The sequence below is a fragment of the Bufo bufo genome, chromosome 3 (assembly GCF_905171765.1).
Source record: "Bufo bufo chromosome 3, aBufBuf1.1, whole genome shotgun sequence".
NCBI classification, from domain to species: Eukaryota; Metazoa; Chordata; class Amphibia; order Anura; family Bufonidae; genus Bufo; species Bufo bufo.
The window spans coordinates 272,181,272-272,205,169 of record NC_053391.1 but is presented as its reverse complement, the minus strand read 5'-3'; the positions used below and the strand labels follow the sequence as shown (position 1 = coordinate 272,205,169).

Here is a 23,898-nt window from a genome sequence, read left to right as displayed (position 1 = left end):
GGAGTATTCGAATGGGTATCAAAATTTCGATACCCGCAACAACCCTACACAGTACACCCCTTAATATATTCTTTAAGGGGTGTAGTTTCCAAAATGGGGTCACTTTTTGAGGGTTTCCACTGTAGGGGTACGCCAGGGTCTCTTCAAATACTAAATGGCGCCTAAAAACTATTCTATCTGCCTCCAAAATCCATATGGCGCTCCTTTCCTTCTGACCACTGCCACGTGCCCATAGAGCAGTTTACCGCAACCTATTGGGTATTTCTGTAAACTGCAGAATCAGAGTAATATATATTGAGGTTTATTCTGCTGTTAACCATTGCTGTGTTGCAAGAAAAAATTGATTAACATAAAAAAAAATTCACTTCCATTTTCCTTTAATTCTTGTGGAACACCTCAAGGGTTAACAAAGTTTGTAACATCAATTTTGAATAATTTGAGGGGTGCCGTTTCTAAAATGGGGTAATTTATGGGTGGTTTCCATTATGTAAGCTGTTCAAAATCACTTTATAACTGAATTGGTGCTTAAAAAAAAATGTTGTTGAAAATTTGATTGTTTCTAAACTTCTAAGCCTTCTAACGTCCTAAAAAAAATTAAATTGCATTTACAAAATAATGCCAACATAAAGCAGACATATGGGGAATGTTAAGTAATAAATTATTTATGAGGTATCCCTTTCTGTTTTAAAAGCAGAGAAAATGAAATTTTGAAAATTGCAAATTTTTCAATATTTTTGGTAAATTTGGGATTTTTTATAAATAAAGGTGAAATATATTGACTTAAATTTATGACCATCATGAAGTACAATGTGTCACGAGAAAACAATCTCAGAACGGCTTGGATAAGTAAAAGCGTTCCAAAGTTATTACCACATAAATTGGCGCGTGTCAGATTTGCAAAAATCGACCTGGGATTTAAGATGAAGTGGCTCAGTACTGAAGGGGTTAAGAGCCTGGCCCACAAAAACTTTGTTTACTAATTAACCACAGAATAGGTGATAAATCTGTAATCGCTGGGGGGGGGGGTCAAACTAGGGTTGGACGATATCAAAAATATTCCCACGATAACTATATTAAGAAATTTATCGCGATAACGATATATATCACGATAAATGCCCATTTAGAAGAAAAAAACACTTGGGGCCACAAGGAGACATTATACTGTATGGGGCAGCCACAAGGAGACGTTACACTGTATGGGGCAGCCACAAGAAGACGTTACACTGTATGGGGCAGCCACAAGAAGACGTTACACTGTATGGGGGCAGCTACAAGGAGACGTTACACTGTATGGGGCAGCCACAAGGAGACGTTACACTGTATGGGAACAGCCACAAGGATACACTATACTGTATGGGGGCAGCCACAAGGAGACGTTACACTGTATGGGGGCAGCCACAAGGAGACGTTATACTGTATGGGAGCAGCCACAAGGAGACGTTATACTGTATGGGGACAGCCAGGCAGCCACAAGGAGACGTTATACTGTACAGCCACAAGGAGACATTATACTATATGGGGACAGCCAGGCAGCCACAAGGAGACGTTACACTGTATGGGGGCAGCCACAAGGAGACGTTACACTGTATGGGGGCAGCCACAAGGAGACGTTACACTGTATGGGGGCAGCCACAAGGAGACGTTACACTGTATGGGGGCAGCCACAAGGAGACGTTACACTGTATGGGGGCAGCCACAAGGAGACGTTACACTGTATGGGGGCAGCCACAAGGAGTCGTTACACCAGGGCTCGACAAATCCCGGGCGCCAGGTCGCCATGGCGACCAGGAATTTGGTCCTGGCGCTTGGGTATTTGTCAGCCCGTTTTCAAAGATGCGCTCTCGGCGCGCACCATGGTTTCCTGAGCCGGCACAGTGGAGAAGGAGAGGAGTCCCTCCCTCCCCACTGTGCGCGGCTGCCGCTGGCCACTAAGAAGAGAGTAGGAGGAGGAGGGGAGGGACTGTAGCCACTGCGCCACCAATGAATGTGCCGGCCATATACCGGCCCCTATGACTGCACGCTGTGATCCGCGCGATTAACTCCTCAGTTGAGGGGTTATTCGCGCGGATTACAGCGTCCTGTCAGAGGTCGGGTGCCGGGTTCTTCAGTCTCGACTCTCTGCATCGGTGGGCAGTGGGCAGTTCCGATCGGAGTCCCAGCAGTGTAATGCTGGGGCTCCGATCGGTTACCATGGCAGCCAGGAGTCACGCTACTGAAGTCCTGGCTGCGATGGTATGTTAGTAAGCAGCATTATACTCACGTGCGCCGTGGCCGCCGGTCGCTCCTTCTTCTGTCTGTGCGGCTCATTGCTAATGCTTATAGCATTAGCAATGCGCCGCACAGACCTATGAGAAGAAGGAGCGACCGGCGATCACGGCGCACGTGAGTATAATGCTGCTTACTAACATACCATCGCAGCCAGGACTTCAGTAGCGTCCTGGCTGCCATGGTAACCGATCGGAGCCCCAGCATTACACTGCTGGGACTCCGATCGGAACTGCCCACTGCCACCAATGATGGGGGGAGGAGGAGGGGGACCCTGTGGCCACTGCCACCAATGATTAATACTGGGGAGAGAGGGGGGGGGTGGGTTTGTTACCAGAGGGGGCTGATAAGAGGGAGGGGGGGAGGGGCTGATCAGAGGCTGGAGGGGCTGATAAGAGGGAGGCTGGAGGGGCTGATAAGAGGGAGGCTGGAGGGGCTGATAAGAGGGAGGCTGGAGGAGCTGATAAGAGGGAGGCTGGAGGAGCTGATAAGAGAGAGGCTGGAGGAGCTGATAAGAGGGAGGCTGGAGGGGCTGATCAGAGGGAGGCTGGAGGGGCTGATCAGAGGGAGGCTGGAGGGGCTGATCAGAGGGAGGCTGGAGGGGCTGATCAGAGGGAGGCTGGAGGGGCTGATCAGAGGGAGGCTGGAGGGGCTGATCAGAGGGAGGCTGGAGGGGCTGATCAGAGGGAGGCTGGAGGGGCTGATCAGAGGGAGGCTGGAGGGGCTGATCAGAGGGAGGCTGGAGGGTCTGATCAGAGGGAGGCTGGAGGGGCTGATCAGAGGCTGGAGGGGCTGATCAGAGGGAGGCTGGAGGGGCTGATGAGAGGGAGGGGGGGAGGGGCTGATCAGAGGCTGGAGGGGCTGATCAGAGGCTGGCTGCCATGGTCAGCTCCCTGCTGTGTGTACTATGCACAGGGCAGCAGGGAGAGTGTAAAGTCCTATTCACCCTAATAGAGCTCTATTAGGGTGAATATGACAAGGGTTCTAACCCTTAAGAAGGCTAATAGTTATTAAAAAAAGTAAAAAAATAAATAAAATAAAAATTTAAACACCCCCCCCAAATATAGAAAACAATATATTGCGATATACATGCTTAAAATTATATCGCAATATAGATTTTATGACGCGTCTCCGCCTGGCTCCTAACTTTTTTAGCTGGCTCCTAGATTCCAAGGAAATTTGTCAAGCCCTGCGTTACACTGTATGGGGGCAGCCACAAGGAGACATTATACTGTATGGGGACAGCCAGGCAGCCACAAGGAGACGTTATACTGTATGGGAACAGTCACAAGGAGACATTATACTGTATAGGGACAGCCAGGCAGCCACAAGGAGACATTATATTGTATAGGGACAGCCAGGCAGCCACAAGGAGACGTTATACTGTATGGGGACAGCCAGGCAGCCACAAGGAGAAATTATACTATATGGGGACAGCCAGGCAGCCACAAGGAGACGTTAATTGTTATACTTTTATATGTCATTTTTCACCATTCGGGTATATGTAACTAGTCGATTGACTTCTAGTAACAACAAAAACATTACAGGGTTAATTCTGTACCAGAACGAGTGGTTTATAGTAATCTTGTGTATCAATCTTGTGTATATTGTGCGCTAGAAGGTGTATTGCAGGCTGTAAGCAGAAGTGTTGGTGGCGCTCCTGTCCTGTCCTGCGCAGCCTCACCTGTCATCTGATTCCGACGTCAGACGTCAGTGGGTGGAGACTGCATTATGGGAGCCTGCATGGAGGAGCCGGGGTAGCTGCTGGGGGTAGCTGCTGCGGGCAGCAATTGGTATGGAATCATGCTGGGGCGGACGCAAATTTTGAAGCGGTTAGCGCACATGACCGCTTCTATGACGTCACAAAATACCGCAGTAATTAGGAAACAGCGATATCGCCATATTGCTGTTTCCTAATACCGCGGTATACCGCCAACACCGGTATATCGCCCAACCCTAGGTCAAACTGCTTGGACCCCTGCTGATCTTGAGAATGGGGGCCCAATGCCCCATTTTTAAATGGAGCAGTGATCACACGTTGTGTAGAGTTTCTGCGCTGGTCCAAAAAAAAGTATGGCTTAATGGAAATGGGGTATAGTTTTTGAGAAAGAGGGTGCGCCAAAAATTTGCCACAATTCTGGTGTAAAATTCAGTCTTAAAGTAGCTACACACCAAATTTATTGCCCAGCCTGAGCTTCTGTGATAAATCTGGTAAAGGTCTATGTAGTCTGTATAAATTTATGTCAGCTACAAGATTTGTAAATCTGCCCCATAGGGTTTTTTTTCTGGCATTTTGTCACAATTGATTACATAAATTTTTTGGGCGCGTTTTTCTTTTTTTTTATGCAACTTCAGATGTTAGATGTAAGTATGTGACATTTTATGTGGCCTTTTTTCCACTTGTGCATTTTTTGCACCCATGGGTCAAGTAGGCAGTCTTATCATTGACAGCCTTTCCTGTATTAGTGTATATACTGATATAGCTGTCAGTCCCCGGAAAGCCCACTCACATGGCTACTGAGCTCAGAAAGAGCAGAGATTTTAAAGTGGCATTCTAGCCTTTAGATACTGATGACTTGTCCTCAGGATAAGTCAACATCAGATTAGTGGGGGTCCGACATCTGACAACCCCCACTGATCAGCTGTGACCACTGTGTAGTGGCTGTGCCAGTGTACTGCATCTCAGCTTTCATTCCCTTTCTGCTTCTGGCACATCCACTGTTTAGTTTCCAGTGGGGATGGCTGCCAAAAGCAGCTGATCGTGAAAGTGCCGGATGTTGGACCCCCACTGATCTGATATTGATGATCCATCCTGAAGATAGGCTATGAATTTCTCCAGGCTTGAAAACCCCTTTAAAAATAAATAAAAAATTTTGTTGAATCATTTCCCATAAAACTATACAGTAATCTGCTCCACTCAGGGGCGTAACTACCATAGCGGCAGACCATGCGACTTCTATGGGGCCCAGGGCAAGAGGGGACCCAGTTGGGATCATCTCCTCTTCTACTGGGGGTGAAAACCCCCTAAAGGCACAACTTTTATCAAACAAGGCAGTGGAAAAATGACCATGGGGTCACTGAAAGGGATTTAGGCAGAAACCCTTCTGTCCTGTGTGGGGGGGTGTAGTTTGATCCTTGCTATGGGGCTCTTACTTCTCTATGTACGCCACTGGCTTCGCTCCTTCTGCTTTGTAGCATGCTGCCTGCAGACTGCACTACATTTTCATGGTAACAAGTTCCCTTTAAATGTTAATGTCCTGAAGGTCAACATAATAGAGTTAATGATTAACGGCTGTATCATGATGTTCAGTTAAAGGAGCATCAGATGTAGCCACAGGGCAGTGCTTTCCAAGTCAGGTTCCTGCAGTTTCTCAGAACCTGGTTAGATCTACAGTACAGCTATTAAGCTGATTTCACTTACACAAAGATGCTTGGCAAAACTTTCTAAGCAGAATAAAGTAGTAGGAAATAACTAATTTGTCTGGGGTAAAAATGGGTGCAGCGATTCCTCAGGAGATAGCTATCGATCAGGGGTTTTCCCATGGTAATAACGATGGAAAGGACTTCCAAAGGGGATAAGCATTACAGTACAGTATTTAGTGTGTGACAGGATTTTTTACAGAAAGCAGTAGCTGTAGACCTGCAAAGAACATCTACTGCTTACAAAAATCTATCTTCAGTTCCTGTCACTCAGTCAAGGGCGAACCGGCCATAGAACCTACAGGGAAATTTCCCAGTGGCCAATGCCCCCAGGAGGCCCACCGAGCCCTCCTCACTGCTGCTGGCAAAGTACATAAAGACCTGATGGAACTTATGTACATGTACATCAGGAACTTATCGTATGTACATGGCTGTCGGCCACAGGTGGGCTCCTGCAGCGGGGTATGGGAGCTCATGGCTCTCTGCCCTGCTGGTCATCCTCAAAGGACACAAGCCACTATATGACTCAGAGTACAAATGATGCAGGCTTCTCAGGCTGTAAGAGGTCTGTGACCTGCACTGGAGACAGCAGCTTGGAATGGGACTTTATTTTTATCTTCTTGCCTTGGCTACTTGGGGAGCATACTACTGGGAGCACTGTAGAGGACATTACTAGGGGAAGTTGAGGCAGCATGCTGAAGGTAGGGCTGCTTTGGTGCTGTGGACCACATCTCACCTTCTAAGCCTCCTGCTCTATATCTTAATTAGAGACAACTGAAGGACGGAACATGTCAGTTATTGTTGGCCACCAAAGAAGGACAGCTTCTGGGGAGAAATTTTCTGCTGCTGCAGTAATATTTTCTGCTGCACTGTTGTATTTGGTTCTGCTGAGGCGTTATTATGTGCTACGTGTGTTGTCCATTTGAACCCCCCCTACGACATGGGGCCACTTTAAGTTCCCAGTCCACCCCTGCACTCAGTAAGTGATTTGCTTGTCCTTTGTGGATTCCATACTGCTAAGGCATTTTGGCTTTCCGTTTGTGAGATCCGTCATGGGCTCTCACAAGCGGTCCAAAACTGATCAGTTTTGCCCTAATGCATTCTGAATGGAAAAGGATACACTCAGAATGCATCAGTTTGCCTCCATTCAGTCACCATTCAGCCTGCAGCGTTTTGCTGTCCGCTTGACGAAACTGAGCCAGATGGATCCGTCCTGGCACACAATGTAAGTCAATGGGGACAGATTAGTTTTCTCCGACACGATCTGGCACAATAGAAAACGGATCCGTCTGACTTTCAATGGAGTTCATGACGGATCGTCTTGGCTATATTACAGATAATACAAACGGATCCGTTCATAAGGGATGGATGCGGTTGTATTATTGTAACGGATCCGTTTTTGCAGATCCATGATGGATCTGCCCAAAACGTGAGTATGAAAGTAGCCTTAGGGGAAATCTCCACCAGAGACCCTCCCCTTTAAGGAAATCCTGCATACACCCCCAGTGTCGGACTGACGTTCCTTGGGCCCACCAGAGGAAGTTATTCTTGGGGCCCAACCCGTATACTATGAATAAAGGTTTTGATTCAAAGAAATAGACCTTCGTGGTGCATGACTGGCTTCAAAGGAGGGGCCAAATGGGTTCATTTCTACTGGGCCTTTTAGGCACACTGTGGTATCAGAGCCTGGGCCCATCAGAAGATCCGCTGTACACCCCTTTTGTTTTTTTCAGTTAATTTAAATGGCCACAAGCCACATCTATGTCCATTTTAAATGGAAACTACCATGTTCTGCCAGTCTAGTGGTATGATGGGATACCAGTGGTGTAGATGGGCCCCCATTTATATCCAACTGGGCCTAAGATCAGCTATTTGAACCTATGCTAAAGTAAAGCTGGAGTATGGAAGTCCAGAAAAGACACTATCTGAGAGATTTTTGGGCTAAGGTAAAAGTGGCAGTGGGGGGGCTGTAATCACAGCTGTGCAATATATGGGAAACCTGCAGCAAAAGTACCACAGGCTAGAGACGAGCAGTTCTGGTGTCTGCAATGATGGAGGTGTCTGGCATGAGCCACAAGACCTTGAAAAAAAAAATCATCTGTCAAGTTTTTTATAGTGTCAAAATTTGCCACCACAACGTTTTACAGATGAACATGGTCCACTGTGTAGCATCACTCTATATCTTCAGCCAATACACGGCAGAGCTTCTGGTGTAACCTCTGCAGCACTAGAAGCCGCAGTATTCCCACCTATGCACAAGGAGGAACACTGCTGAGCAATCATCTGCCACAGTCCAAAACGCTGCAGCCAATCAGCAAAGTCACCCCTAGAAGTAATGAGGTAGTCCTACCCCGAAGATAAACCCTTCTGACGGACAACAGCCACACCCGGGCTCCTCCGAGATCATACAGCACATGGACCATGGACAGCGCCCTCTCAGGGAGAAGGTCTTATCCTCGGTGGCAGAGTGAAGAAAAAGCCGCAGCAGCCTAACTGACCTAAACTAGCACCTAGCACTCGCCTCTCAGCCTTTAGCAAAACGCCGCATACAGGGAGTGAATAAAAGACGTTTGTTCCTCCAAGTTTTTAGTGCGGATACTGCGGCTTTTTCCTCTCTGCATTAGTCCATTAAGCGGTGTGGCTTGCCTGCAATGAAGTTCCCTCCGATGATGCGTCTTCCATTACCGCTCATTGGACGAATGGGGGAAGGGCGCGCAGAGCGCTGATGCTGCAGAATGTGTGCAGAGACAGAACTCTGGTGAAGCTGTCGGAGGAGGGCTGGCCGCAGCACCCCAGCACCCCCACCCCGTCCCCGGCAGGTCTGCAGTAACGACCCCACTGCTTCCCGGGCATGCTGCTGCAGTCCTGTTTACCTGCTCGCGGAGTTCCCGGTCCTGCTGCCCTCTTCTCCCCGGTTATCTGCAACTCTGCCTGCAGTAGTACAGAGACACGCGTGCTCCTCTCTTGTCCCCTCCCTCTCTCTTCTCCTAATTCTTATTCCTGCCACGTCCTCCTGCATCCCAGTCCGGATTGGTCCATCTCGGTCCCCTAATATGCAAAACTCCTGGTCCCACTGGGACCATCACTGGCCCAGGTGGTGACAGCAGAAAATCCTTCAGGCTGTTTTTTGTATATTTACAGTGGTTTTACAACAATGCAATGTTGGTGGTAGTCTCTCTTTTCTTCTCCAGTGGAGCTCACATGAGCAGACTGGATTTGTGTAGGGCACTTTGGATTCATACAGTTCTGAGTTAAGGTTATGGTGGCTTTTTTAGATGTGGATTTTAGGTCCATGTGCCTTATATTGGCCCTTGTAACCATGCGACCCTGAGGCAGGATCAGTACAGATGGAGGGACATCACGTGCGCACAAAGCACTACCTTTTGTGTCACCCCGCACCTCCTCAGATTGTAAGCTCTTGGGAGCAGGGCCCTCACTCCTAGTATTTCAGTTATATATTAGCCGGTAACTTTGTGATGTCTTGTTTTGTACATGAACCCTCTGAATTGTAAAGCGCTGCGGAATATGGTGGCGCTATATAAATAAAGATTATTATTATTAAAGGGGTTGTCCGGGATCAAATTTTTTAAGTGTACTCACTGTTAACAGGTGATTCTAGGTCCCCCCATATGTTTTGCGATATTTCCGCCATTTTCTACATGCCTCCGACTGTTTACATCTGTTTATTTTTGTCTAACTTCCTGCCGCTCTGCGCTGTGGGTCCCAGCGCAGCGCGGCATCACATGCTTTCAGACGACTCTCATCTCCGCCGTGACTCCAACCCCTCATTGTTATTCCGCCTCCTGACGCACATCGCCACGTCCTCCATGTATTCACCCCCCTTGAATCATATTCCGCATAGTTCCCTCTTTCATTGTGAACAACACGCCCTGCCCGGTGACGTCCGAGCGCTCTGCATAATGCCTGCGGCTGATGGGGACGTTACCGGGCTCCCTGCGAAGCGGAAGAAGCGGCTTCGCTCTGCAGAAGGGACGCTGTACATCACTGAATGTGAGAAAAGACTCACTTCCGGCCGAGAATTTGTGTAATGAATACAGGCCATCAGAAAAGTATGGGAAAGGTAGGAGATATTTATGTCCTTGTTAAACAATTAAACCAATGGCCCCAATCCCGGACAACCCTTTTAAAGCACTCTGGCTCCTTTTTTAAGTCAACAAGAAACAGCCTGGTAGTGCAAGAGAAGAGCCAACACTTAAAGGGTTTCTATCACTTGGTATGACATAATTAGCTGTCAGACACTAGCGATCTGCTAGTGTCTGCTCTGGCCAACCATCCTACTATAATCACTTGTGGGGCAGCGGTTTTGCTAAAAAACTAACTTTTATAAATATGCTAATGAGCCTCTAGGTGCTATGTGGGCGTCATTAGCACCTAGAGGCTCCGTCTACCTTCATACACAGCCGCCGCCCAGCGCGTCCCTCCAGCCCGCCCATGTCCTCCTCCGTGTGACGCAGCGGACGAGTTCTCGCGCATGCGCCGTGCGCGGCTGTATTCGGCGCATTTGAGATCTCAGCTCGGAGCGGTCAGACATTCAATGCGCATGCGCGGCTGTATTCGGCGCATGCGCATTGAATGTCTGACCGCTCCGAGCTGAGATCTCAAATGCGCCGAATACAGCCGCGCACGGCGCATGCGCGAGAACTCGTCCGCTGCGTCACACGGAGGAGGACATGGGCGGGTGTATGAAGGTAGACGGAGCCTCTAGGTGCTAATGACGCCCACATAGCACCTAGAGGCTCATTAGCATATTTATAAAAGTTAGTTTTTTAGCAAAACCGCTGCCCCACAAGTGATTATAGTAGGATGGTTGGCCAGAGCAGACACTAGCAGATCGCTAGTGTCTGACAGCTAATTATGTCATACCAAGTGATAGAAACCCTTTAAAGGAGTACTCCGGGACTCATCAATATGTATATCCCAGAGTACCCCTTTAACCCCTTAGGGACCCATGACGTATCGGTACGGCATGGTTCCCGAGTCCTTAAAGGGGTTATCCGAGTTATGGGAAAAAAAATTAAAACCTCATAAAATTCATCAGGACATACATATACATTGGTTAAGCTTGATTTCTTAAGAGAGAAACCCATATGTCCATCTTCTCATGGTTCTGTTATTGCTGTGTTTACATGCTGAGGGGGCGTATAACAACAATGCCTGAGTTCTCCCTCATGAATATTTGTGGGCGTGAACAACCTGACCTTCCCCTCACCCTGCTCTGCACAACCTAAGTTTGCATTTTAAAAAACAGTCACATGATCATCTCCTAGCTCACACAGGCAGATCTTCCTGTCACATTGCAGATACAGCTACGGCTCAGATACAGCTACAGCTCAGATACAGCTACGGCTAGGATGCAGCTACGGCTAGGATGCAGCTACGGCTAGGATGCAGCTACGGCTCAGATACAGCTACGGCTAGGATGCAGCTACGGCTCTATCTATAAGATGGACATATAGCTGTATCTAAGCTATTGCTGTATCTAAGCTATCACTGATTCTAAGCCACCGCTGTATCTAAGCTATCGCTGATTCTAAGCTACAGCTGTATCAAAGCTACCGCTGTATCTAAGCTACAGCTGTATCTAAGCTATCGCTGATTCTAAGCTACAGCTGTATCTAAGCTATCAATGTATCTAAGCTATCGCTGTATCTAAGCTATCGCTGTAGCTAAGCTACAGCTGTATCTAAGCTATCGCTGTATCTAAGCTATCGCTGTATCTAAGCTACCGCTGATTCTAAGCTATCGCTGTATCTCAGCTACCGCTGTATCTAAGCTATAGCTGTATCTAAGCTACCTCTGTATCTAAGCTATCGCTGATTCTAAGCTACAGCTGTATCTAAGCTACAGCTGTATCTAAGCTATCGCTGTAGCTAAGCTATCGCTGTAGCTAAGTTACAGCTGTATCTAAGCTATCACTGTATCTAAGCTATCGCTGTATCTAAGCTACCGCTGATTCTAAGCTACCGCTGTATCTAAGCTATTACTGTATCTAAGCTACAGCTGTATCTAAGCTATTGCTGTATCTAAGCTATCGCTGATTCTAAGCTACTGCTGATTCTAAACTATCGCTGTATCTAAGCTACCGCTATATCTAAGCTATTGCTGTATCTAAGCTACCTCTTTAAGCTATTGCTGTATCTAAGCTACAGCTGTATCTAAGCTATTAATTAGATAAAGATATATCTTGGATGCAGATATAGATATAGCTATATCTAAGCTATATGATGGACAATTATTTCCTTTTTTCCCCAGGGGGGGTATTAACATTATAATGGGGACTTGTTGAGGGGGCCAGGGCTGTAATAACAATCCCCAGAAGCGGGAGGGGAACGTGTAAACTGGCCCAAGTGAGGGAAGGAGCCAGACACATACCCTGCTGCTGGTGCTGCTGCTGGAGAAAATCTATCACCTCGGCTCTGGTAAGTATCGCACATGAGCGATCGCTTACCATCACCGAGGCTGTGTGAGGAGAGGGAGAGAGGGGCGGGCACCAAAGGCTCTGACGTCTCGTTTACAGAGCCGGGCCACTCCCTCAAGCAGGGAGACGGCTGTAAACGAAACGTCATCAGCAGAGCAGAGCCGAGGCAGTGTGAGGAGGGGGGAGGGGGGGAGGGCACCAGAGGCTCTGACGTTTCGTTTACAGAGCCTGGACACTCCCTCAAGCAGGGAGAAGCTTGTAAACGAGACGTCAGTGCCTGAGCAGGGTTGATGACGTCGGGGGTCACATGACCCAAATGTGAACTGGCTAAACAGAGCAAAATAGCTAATGTAAGTGATTTACAAAATAGTTTCATATAATACTATAAGAGTTATTAGCATAAATGTATTTAAGTCGGATAACCCCTTTAAGGACCCATGACGTACCGGTACGTCATGTGTTGTTCCGATCACCGGCGGGCGCCTCGGCTAAATGCGCCTCGGCTAAATGCGCGGGGGGGTCCCGTGACCCGCCCCCCCCCCCCCCCCGTGTCGGCGATCGCCACAAACCGCAGGTCAATTCAGACCTGCGGTTTGAGGCTTTTACCTGGTGCGGCGGCGGTAGTGCCATCGGGTCCCCATGGGGCTGTGGGGGGGACCCGATGGCATGGAAGGCAGCGCAATGCCTTCCTCAGGCATCTGCGCTGACTTCCGGTGACGAGCCTGTGAGATCCAGCCCCCTGGATCTCACAGGCCGGAAGCTGTATGAGTAATACACACTGTATTACTCATACAGCCAATGCATTCTAATACAGAAGTATTGGAATGCATTGTAAAGGATTAGACCCCCAAAAGTTCAAGTCCCAAAGCGGGACAAAAAATGAAAAAAAAAGTTGAAAAAAGAAAGTTTTCCCCCTAAAAAATTAAAAGGGTCAAGTAAAAATAAACCAAAACGTCATTTTCCCCAAATAAAGTTAAAAAAATTTGGTGAAAATTAGGGGGAAAAAAAAAGTATACATATAAGGTATCGCCGCGTCCGTATCGACCTGCTCTATAAACATATCACATGACCTAACCCCTCAGATGAACACCGTAAAAAATAAAAATAAAAACTGTGCTAAATAAACCATTTTTTGTCATCTTACATCACAAAAAGTACAACAGCAAGCGATCAAAAAGGCGTTGCCCACCAAAATAGTACCAATCTAACCGTCACCTCATCCCGCAAAAAATGAGCCTCTACCTGAGACAATCTCCCAAAAAATAAAAAAAACTATGGCTCAGAATATGGAGACACTAAAACATCATTTAAAAAAAGCTGTTATTGTGTAAAACTTACATAAATAAAAAAAAAGTATACATATTTGGTATCGCCGCGTTCGTATCGACCGGCTCTATAAAAATATCACATGACCTAACCACTCAGATGAACACCGTAAAAAATAAAAACTGTGCTAAATAAACCATTTTTTGTCACCTTACATCACAAAAAGTGTAATAGCAAGCGATCAAAAAGTCATATGCACCCCAAAATAGTGCCAATAAAACCGTCATCTCATCCCGCAAAAAATGAGACCCTACCTAAGATAATCGCCCAAAAACTGAAAAAACTATGGCTCTCAGAATATGGAGACTCTAAAACATTTTTTTTTTGTTTGTTTTAAAAATGATATTATTGTGTAAAAGTTACATAATAAAAAAAAAGTATACATATTAGGTATTGCCACGTCTGTATCGACCGGCTCTATAAAAATATCACATGACCTAACCCCTCAGATGAACACCGTAAAAAATTTAAAATAAAAACTGTGCTAAATAAACAATTTTTTGTCACCTTACATCACAAAAAGTGTAACAGCAAGCGATCAAAAAGTCACACGCACCCCAAAATAGTGCCAATAACACCGTCATCTCATCCCGCAAAAATCATACCCTACCCAAGGTAATCGCCCAAAAACTGAAAAAATTATGGCTCTCAGACTATGGAAACACTAAAACATGATTCTTTTTGCTTCAAAAATGAAATCATTGTGTAAAAGTTACATAAATAAAAATAAAGTATACATATTAGGTATCGCCGCATCCGTGACAACCTGGTCTATAAAAATATCACATGATCTAACCTTTCAGATGAATGTTGTAAATAACAAAAAATAAAAACGGTGCCAAAACAGCTATTTCTTGTTATCTTGCCTCACAAAAAGTGTAATATAGAGCAACCAAAAATCATATGTACCCTAAACTAGTACCAACAATACTGCCACCCTATCCTGTAGTTTCTAAAATCGGGCCACTTTTTTTGAGTTTCTACTCTAGGGGTGCATCAGGGGGGCTTCAAATGGGACATGGTGTCAAAAAAAACAGTCCAGCAAAATCTGCCTTCCAAAAACCATATGGCATTCCTTTCCTTCTGCGCCCTGCCGTGTGCCCGTACAGCTGTTTACGACCACAAATGGGTTGTTTCTGTAAACTACAGAATCAGGGCCAAAAATATTGAGTTTTGTTTGGCTGTTAACCCTTGCTTTGTTACTGGGAAAAATGGATTACAATGGAAAATTTGCTAAAAAATTGAAATTCTGAAATTTCATCTCCATTTGCCAATAACTCTTGTGGAACACTTAAAGGGTTAACAACGTTTGTAAAATCTGTTTTGAATACCTTGAGGGGTGTAGTTTCTTACATGGGGTCACTTTTATGGAGTTTCTACTCTAGGGTTGCATCAGGGGGGCTTCAAATGGGACATGGTGTCAAAAAAACCAGTCCAGCAAAATCTGCCTTCCAAAAACCGTATGGCATTTCTTTCCTTCTGCGCCCTGCCATGTGCCCGTACAGTAGTTTACGACCACATATGGGGTGTTTCTGTAAACTACAGAATCAGGGCCATAAATATTGAGTTTTGTTTGGCTGTTAACCCTTGCTTTGTTACTGGGAAAAATGGATTACAATGGAAAATTTGCCCAAAAATTTAATCTCTGAAATGTCATCTCCATTTGCCAATAACTCTTGTGGAACACCTAAAGGGTTAACAACGTTTGTAAAAATCTGTTTTGAATACCTTGAGGGGTGTAGTTTCTTAGATGGGGTCACTTTTATGGAGTTTCTACTCTAGGGTTGCATCAGGGGGGCTTCAAATGGGACATGGTGTCAAAAAAACCAGTCCAGCAAAATCTGCCTTCCAAAAACCATATGGCATTCCTTTCCTTCTGCGCCCCCTGCCATGTGCCCGTACAGTAGTTTACGACCACATATGGGGTGTTTCTGTAAACTACAGAATCAGGGCCATAAATATTGAGTTTTGTTTGGCTGTTAACCCTTGCTTTGTAAAAGTAAAAAAAAATGATTAAAATGGAAAATTTGCCCAAAAATTGAAATTCTGAAATTTCATCTCCATTTGCCAATAACTCTTGTGGAACACCTAAAGGGTTAACAACGTTTGTAAAATCTGTTTTGAATACCTTGAGGGGTGTAGTTTCTTAGATGGGGTCACTTTTATGGAGTTTCTACTCTAGGGTTGCATCAGGGGGGCTTCAAATGGGACATGGTGTAAAAAAAAACAGTCCAGCAATATCTGCCTTCCAAAAACCGTATTGCATTCCTTTCCTTCTGCGCCCTGCCGTGTGCCCATACAGCGGTTTACGACCACATATGGGGTGTTTCTGTAAACTACAGAATCAGGGCCATAAATATTGAGTTTTGTTTGGCTGTTAACCCTTGCTTTGTAAAAGTAAAAAAATTTATTAAAATGGAAAATCTGCCAAAAAAGTGAAATTTTGAAATTGTATCTCAATTTTCCATTACTTCTTGTGGAACACCTAAAGGCTTAACAACGTTTGTAAAATCAGTTTTGAATACCTTAAGGGGTGTAGTTTCTTAGATGGGGTCACTTTTATGGAGTTTCTACTCTAGGGGTGCATCAGGGGGGCTTCAAATGGGACATGGTGTCAAAAAAAACAGTCCAGCAAAATCTGCCTTCCAAAAACTGTATGGCATCCCTTTCCTTCTGCGCCCTGCCGTGTGCCCGTACAGTAGTTTACAACCACATATGGGGTGTTTCTGTAAACTACAGAATCAGGGCCATAAATATTGAGTTTGGTTTGGCTTTTAACCCTTGCTTTGTAACTGGAAAAAAATTATTAAAATGGAAAATCTGCCAAAAAAGGGAAATTTTGAAATTGTATCTCTATTTTCCATTAATTCTTGTGGAACACCTAAAGAGTTAACAAAGTTAGTAAAATCAGTTTTAAATACCTTGAGGGGTGTAGTTAATAGAAACCACCCAAAAATGACCCCATTCTATAATGTAAGCCTCGCAAAGTGACTTCAGACCTGAACTGGTCCCTAAAAATTGGGTTTTTGAAAATTTCTGAAAAATTTTAAGATTTGCTTCTAAACTTAAATCGTTAATTTCTAACGATAATTTGTTCTGCCTTAGTCCTAACAGCAGCACAGATGGGGTTAACCACCCCCCATGGACTGGTAGGACCGGCGGAATTTTATTGAGCCCAAGTAATTACTAAACACTTAAACCTCCCCTATAAAGGAGGGAATCCCCTCCAGCCCATTGTGTTATAGCAAGAAAAAACTAGTCTTACTAGGGTGGGAAATTTGTGTGCTGCTGTTAGGACTAAGGGAAAACAAATTATCATTAGAAATTAACGATTCCCTTACGTCCTACCAGCAGCACAGATGGAGAGATAGCAAGAAGAACCCCTAGGGAGGGCCATCATGCCTGGCAGATCTAAGAATAGTCTGCCCAAAGGCCGAGTACTCAGCTAATCTGGCATATAGTCTATAATGGGAGATGTATGTTGATTCAGAGCTCCAGGAGGCAGATTTACAAATCATGTCGAGCGCAAGAAGACTCCTCTCGGCAAAAGAAGTAGCTACAGCCCTCGTAGAATGGGCTTTTACAAACCCCGGAGGGTCTAGAGATTGGGAAACAAAGGATTCCCCATTAGCCTCCTTAATCCATCGACTGATGGATGATTTAGACGCCTTACGGCCTTTAAACTTACCGGCAAACAGGATTAGAAGATTTTCATCTTTCCTGAACTCCTTGATCTATCCACATAGATCCGGAGGCATCTCCAGACATCCAAAGGATGTATAGCAGGTTCCTCGGAGGAGGTAGAAGGTCTAGAAATAACCGGGAGGGATATCACCTGGTTGATATTCTGGAAAGAAGGAACCTTAGGCCTAAAGTACGGGAGAAATCTTAAAAGGACCCGGTCTTGCAAAAAAATGGTATAGGGCTTGTGCGCTGATAGAGCTTGAAGCTCAGAGACCCTCTTGGCTGAAGTCACAGCAAGAAGAAAAAACAAGTTTTCATGTGACAAACTTGAAATCTATCTCCTCCAAAGGCTCAAAGGGGGGAGATGCTAACCCCCTGAGAACTACTGATAAATCCCATTGAGGAATGGGTTTCAGTACTGTAGGCTTTAATCTTTCAGCTCCTTTAAGGAACCATTTAATGAGTTTATGGGTCCTGCGAAAAAGACTTGTTGAAACAAGCTGAAATGGCTGAAACTTGACCCCTCAAGGTAGATCGAGCAAGGCTTTGTCACGGCCATCTTGCAGAAACTGAAGGATGATGGGGAGGGGGCGGATCGGCAGACGCCACCTCCTTTGAGGAACACCAAGAAGAGAATATCCTCATAATCTGTGAGTAGGCTCTCTTAGTAGAGTCTGCTCTTGAATGAAACTGCGTTCTCAGGACCGACTCTGAAAGCCCTTCTATTCTGGGAAGGGACTGATCAACCTCCAGGCTGTCAGGTTGAACCTGTGCAGATCTTGGCAGAGGTGAGTGTCCCATGACACCAGGGTCTGCCGTGGGGGGAGCCTCCAATAATGTCCCCGACTCATCTGAATGAGCAGGGTAAACCGGGATCTCTTGGGCCAAAACGGTATGATGGCTATTACCGAGGCCTGATCCTGACGAATTTTCATCAATACCCTCGGTATCATTGAAAAGGGAGGGAAGATGTAAGCCATCCTGAATCTCCAGGATATTGACAGAACATCTATCGCCAGGGGGTTGTCCTCCCTGTAAAGGGAGCAAAACCTCTCCACCTTGGCGTTGAACCTTGTTGCCATAAGATCCACCTCTGGCATTCCACACTTGAGGACTATCTGCTTGAATATCTCCGGATGTAAAGACCATTCCACTGCTGGAAGACTGCGGCTCAACCGATCCGCTATCATATTGAGGGAGCAGATAAGTGTGAAAGGTTCAATTCTGCCCAATCCAGAATCACCCCCGATCTCTGATAAGAGGGTAAGTGATCTTGTGCCTCCCTGCTTGTTGATGTAAAGTACCGCAGTCATATTGTCTGACTGGACTTTCACCGCTTTGCCCCGGATCTGAGGGGCGAAGTAAAGGAGGGCTAGCCGGATAGCTTGAATCTCGCGGAGATTGGATGAGAGGAGCCGCTCCTGAGGAGACCAGGATCTGTGCACTGGAGAATCGTCTAGATGAGCACCCCAGCCTACTTGGGATGCATCTGTTGTCAATAGGTTGGCTGGTTCATAGACTTCCTGTCCAAAAGATGGCTCCACCATCTGAGGGAATGCAGAGTTTGCCAAGACAGGGAGCACAGGAGTTCAGCCCAGCGGGGCTGCCATTCCATTTGGAGAGAACCCCCGACTGCAGCGGCCGGAGGTGCCATAAAGCCCAAGGGACTGCTTACTCAGACGCTGACATGAGCCCCAACATCTTCATGAGAGTCTTAATTGGAACTCGTCAAAGCACGGATAGGAATTCTGCCATGTTCTGTATTCGGGATCTTCTTTCTGGAGTCAACCGGAGAGATCTCCCAACGAGTCGATTATGAAGCCTAAATATCTTACTGAAGTCGACGGGCTCACGTTCGACTTCTGCCAGTTGATGATCCACCTTAGGCGGAACAGAAAGGAAATTGCTACATGAAGATGGTGGGTCAGGACCACAAAGGAAGAGGCTTTTAAAAGCCAATTGTCCAGATAAGGAATGATGGTCAGTCCTTGGAGTGCTAGCCGCCACCACAGAAACTACCACCTTGGTGAAAGTGTGAGGGGCAGAAGAAATGCCGAAGGGAAGGGCAACGAACTGAAGGTGTCTGGTGACACCTGACACCTGAACCGCGATCCTGAGATATTTCCTGGAAGCAGGATGAATCGGGATCCAGGGTTGCCGTCACATCTCCAGGATTGAGAACGTGAACCACTGACCTGATGGTTTCCATACGGAACCTTTCCTTATGTATCGATTGAAGAATCTCAAATCGATAATCATCCGGAGATCCCCTGACGCCTTGGGAACCAGAAACACTGGTGAGTAAATCCCTAAGCCCTGTTCCCCTGCCGGATCCTCCTCCAGAGCCCCCTTGTGGATGTAATCCTGAATGTAAGCCTCCAGAACCGACTGCCTTGCGGCCTGTGGAAGTTTGGTTCTGATGAACCTGTCCGGACACAGAGAAAGAAGATTGATTGAGTACCCCTCTGATATGACATTCAGGACCCAGGGATCCGAAATCTCTCGGATCCAGATGTCCTTGAAGTGGGAGAGTTGACCTCCGATGGGAAGATGAGGCAGGGGAGTGGGGAAGTCTTCTGGCAGGATGGCAGGAGTCACGGGAGTCATCCAAGAGCCTTGAGGAGGCCTGTAGTAAGTAGGTGGATTTTTTATCCTTGGCTCCTTCACGAGAGCGCCTCGAACCTCTTCGCTGCGCTCCCCAGTCCCTCCGGGCTCTTGACTGCTGGTCAGACCTACCACCACGGTTTTGTCTGCCCGCCCCCGAAAGGACTGTTGGGGAAGACTCTTCCCCTTTTAATCTGACAAGTCTTCCATAATCTTATCCAACTCTGAGTCGAACAAACGGTTGGGCTCAAAGGGAAGGCTACATGGAATTGTCAGCGACCTAAGGCTTACGCCACAAAGGCCTGCGGGCCGCTGACACCAGGGTTATGGTTTTGGCCGCCAACTTCAGCTGTTGTTGCGCTGTATCAGACAGTAAATTCATCGCCAGGTTGACAGTCTTGAAAGCCGCCAGAATGTCGTCCCGAGACACCTTCTGATCCACATCCATCTGGATCTGGTTTAATCGAGACCGGAGGAAGGTAGAAAATTCTGTAGCAGCGATGGCCGTAGACGCGGAAGCTGCAGCTGCCGTATAACCTCTCCTGAGTGTGCACTCTGCTCTCCTGTCAAGGGGATCCTGCAGACTCGACCCATTGTCCGCAGGAACCAGAGTGCGCTTGGACAGTTTGGCAATCGCCATGTCCACCTTGGGAATGGAACCCCACGATTCCACCAAGGGTTTAGCCATCAGAAACATGGTTCTGAATCTTTAGTTAGAATCGGACCCCTTTCGGGTTTCTTCCACTCTGTGCGCATGACAGAGAGGAGGGTCTTATCCGCTTTAAAGACACGAAGTGCCCGACTAGCGGGATCAGAGGGCTCCCCCAGGTCAGCATCATGGTCCCCCGACCTGATGGACTTAAGTAACTTTTGCGTCTTATCAGGAGGAAAGAAGCATGAAGTAAGCTCCTCCTCATCCGAGGAGGAGGAACTCAAGGAGATTATGGACGGTCTCTCTACTGGAGCCGAAGACTCCATAGGAGTCCGAGTAGTAAGCCTCTCATCCAGCAGGCTTATAACCCCTTTGATGTATCCATCAACATAGGTCTTTACCCACTGATACATATCCTGCATCGTAGGTTCGGTGGAAGGTTGAACCCTCGGACGGCAGCCGTCACACCTGGAGTAGGGACAGCTATCCTCCAAAAGCGCGCTACAATCATAGCACGAAAAATGTTTCAGCTTGGAAGCCGCCTTTCTGCCATTCGAATCCCGTGGAGGCTTTTTTTTTTTTTCTTAACCACCTCAGCTCCCCTAGCTTAAACACCCTTAATGACCAGACCACTTTTTACACTTCTGCACTACACTACCTTCACCGTTTATTGCTTGGTCATGCAACTTACCACCCAAATGAATTTTACCTCCTTTTCTTCTCACTAATAGAGCTTTCATTTGGTGGTATTTCATTGCTGCTGCCATTTTTAAATTTTTTGTTATTAATCGAAATATAATGACATTTTTGCAAAAAAATGACATTTTTCACTTTCAGTTGTAAATTTTTCTCTAAATGTATTGTTCTACATGTCTTTGATAAAAAAAAAAAATGTTTGGGTAAAAAAAAAATGGCTTGGGTAAAAGTTATAACGTTTACAAACTATGGTACAAAAATGTGAATTTCCGCTTTTTGAAGCAGCTCTGACTTTCTGAGCACCTGTCATGTTTCCTGAGGTTCTACAATGCCTAGACAGTAGAAAAAACCCACAAATAACCCCATTTCGGAAAGTAGACACCCTAAGGTATTCGCTGATGGGCATAGTGAGTTCATAGAACTTTTAATTTTTTGTCACAAGTTAGCGGAAAATGATGATTTTTATATATTTTTTTCCTTACAAAGTCTCATATTCCACTAACTTGTGACAAAAAATAAAAAATTCCATGAACTCACAATGCCCATCACGAAATACCTTGGGGTGTCTTCTTTCCAAAATGGGGTCACTTGTGGGGTAGTTATACTGCCCTGGCATTTTAGGGGCCCTAATGTGTGAGAAGTAGTTTGAAATCAAAATGTGTAAAAAATGCCCTGTGAAATCCTAAAGGTGCTCTTTGGAATGTGGGCCCCTTTGCCCAGCTAGGCTGCAAAAAAGTGTCACACATCTGGTATCGCCGTACTCAGGAGAAGTTGGGGAATGTGTTTTGGGGTGTCATTTTACATATACCCATGCTGGGTGAGATAAATATCTTGGTCAAATGCCAACTTTGTATAAAAAAATTGGAAAAGTTGTCATTTGCCAAGATATTTCTCTCACCCAGCATGGGTATATGTAAAAAGACACCCCAAAACACATTCCCCAACTTCTCCTGAGTACGGCGATACCAGATGTGTGGCACTTTTTTGCAGTGTAGGTGGGCAAAGGGGCCCACATTCCAAAGAGCACCTTTAGGATTTCACAGGGTATTTTTTACACATTTTGATTTCAAACTACTTCTCACACATTAGGGCCCCTAAAATGCCAGGGCAGTATAACTACCCCACAAGTGACCCCATTTTGGAAAGAAGACACCCCAAGGTATTTCGTGATGGGCATAGTGAGTGCATGGAAGTTTTTATTTTTTGTCACAAGTTAGTGGAATATGAGACTTTGTAAGGAAAAAAAATAAATAATAAAATCATCATTTTCCGCTAACTTGTGACAAAAAATAAAAAATTCTAGGAACTCGCCATGCCCCTCACGGAATACCTTGGGGTGTCTTCTTTCCAAAATGGGGTCACTTGTGGGGTAGTTATACTGCCCTGGCATTTTAGGGGACCTAATGCGTGAGAAGTAGTTTGAAATCAAAATGTGTAAAAAATGCCCTGTGAAATCCTAAAGGTGCTCTTTGGAATGTGGGCCCATTTGCCCACCTAGGCTGCAAAAAAGTGTCACACATTTGATATCACCGTACTCAGAATAAGTAGGGCAATGTGTTTTGGGGTGTCTTTTTACATATACCCATCCTGGGTGAGAGAAATATCTCGGCAAAAGACAACTTTTCCCATTTTTTTATACAAAGTTGGCATTTGACCAAGATATTTATCTCACCCAGCAAAATGACACCCCAAAACACATTGCCCAACTTCTCCTGAGTACGGTGATACCACATGTGTGACACTTTTTGCAGCCTAGGTGCGCAAAGGTGCCCAAATTCCTTTTTTGAGGGCATTTTTAGACATTTGGATCCCAGACTTCTTCTCACGCTTTAGGGCCCCTAAAATGCCAGGGCAGTATAAATACCCCACATGTGACCCCATTTTGGAAAGAAGACACCCCAAGGTATTCAATGAGGGGCATGGCGAGTTCATATAAAAAAAAATTTTTGGGCACAAGTTAGCGGAAATTGATTATTTTTTTTTTTCTCACAAAGTCTCCCTTTCCGCTAACTTGGGACAAAAATTTCAATCTTTCATGGACTCAATATGCCGCTCAGCAAATACCTTGGGGTGTCTTCTTTCCGAAATGGGGTCACATGTGGGGTATTTATACTGCCCTGGCATTTTAGGGGCCCTAAAGCGTGAGAAGAAGTCTGGAATATAAATGTCTAAAAATTTTTACGCATTTGGCTTCCGTGAGGGGTATGGGGAGTTCATGTGAGATTTTATTTTTTGTCACAAGTTAGTGGAATATGAGACTTTGTAAGAAAAAAAAAAAAATCACTTTCCACTAACTTGTGCCAAAAAAATGTCTGAATGGAGCCTAACAGGGGGGTGATCAATGACAGGGGGTGATCAGGGAGTCTATATGGGGTGATCACCCCCCTGTCAATGATCACCCCCTGTAAGGCTCCATTCAGACGTCCGTATGTGTTTTGCGGATCCGATCCATGGATCCGTGGATCCGTAAAACACATACGGACATCTGAATGGAGCCTTACAGGGGGGTGATCAATCACAGGGGGTGATCAATCACAGGGGGTGATCAGGGAGTCTATATGGGGTGATCACCCCCCTTTCAATGATCACCCCCCTGTAAGGCTCCATTCAGACGTCCGTATGTGTTTTGCGGATCCGATCCGTGGATCCGTAAAACACATACGGACCTCTGAATGGAGCCTTACAGGGGGGTGATCAATGACAGGGGAGTGATCAGGGAGTCTATATGGGGTGATCACCCCCCTGTCATTGATCACCCCCCTGTAAGGCTCCATTCAGACGTCCGTATGTGTTTTGCGGATCCGATCTGTGG

General features: G+C 45.9%; 1 protein-coding gene across 1 annotated transcript in view; it reads right to left on the bottom strand.

The window, feature by feature from the left end:
• LOC120995132 (synaptotagmin-2-like) overlaps positions 1–8,671 on the bottom strand; it is a 619,044-nt gene extending 610,373 nt beyond the window's left edge. Inside the window, 1 exon segment of the mRNA XM_040424147.1 lies at positions 8,559–8,671. The gene's annotated coding sequence lies outside the window, so the exon portion shown is untranslated.
• Positions 8,672–23,898: the final 15,227 nt, after the last annotated feature.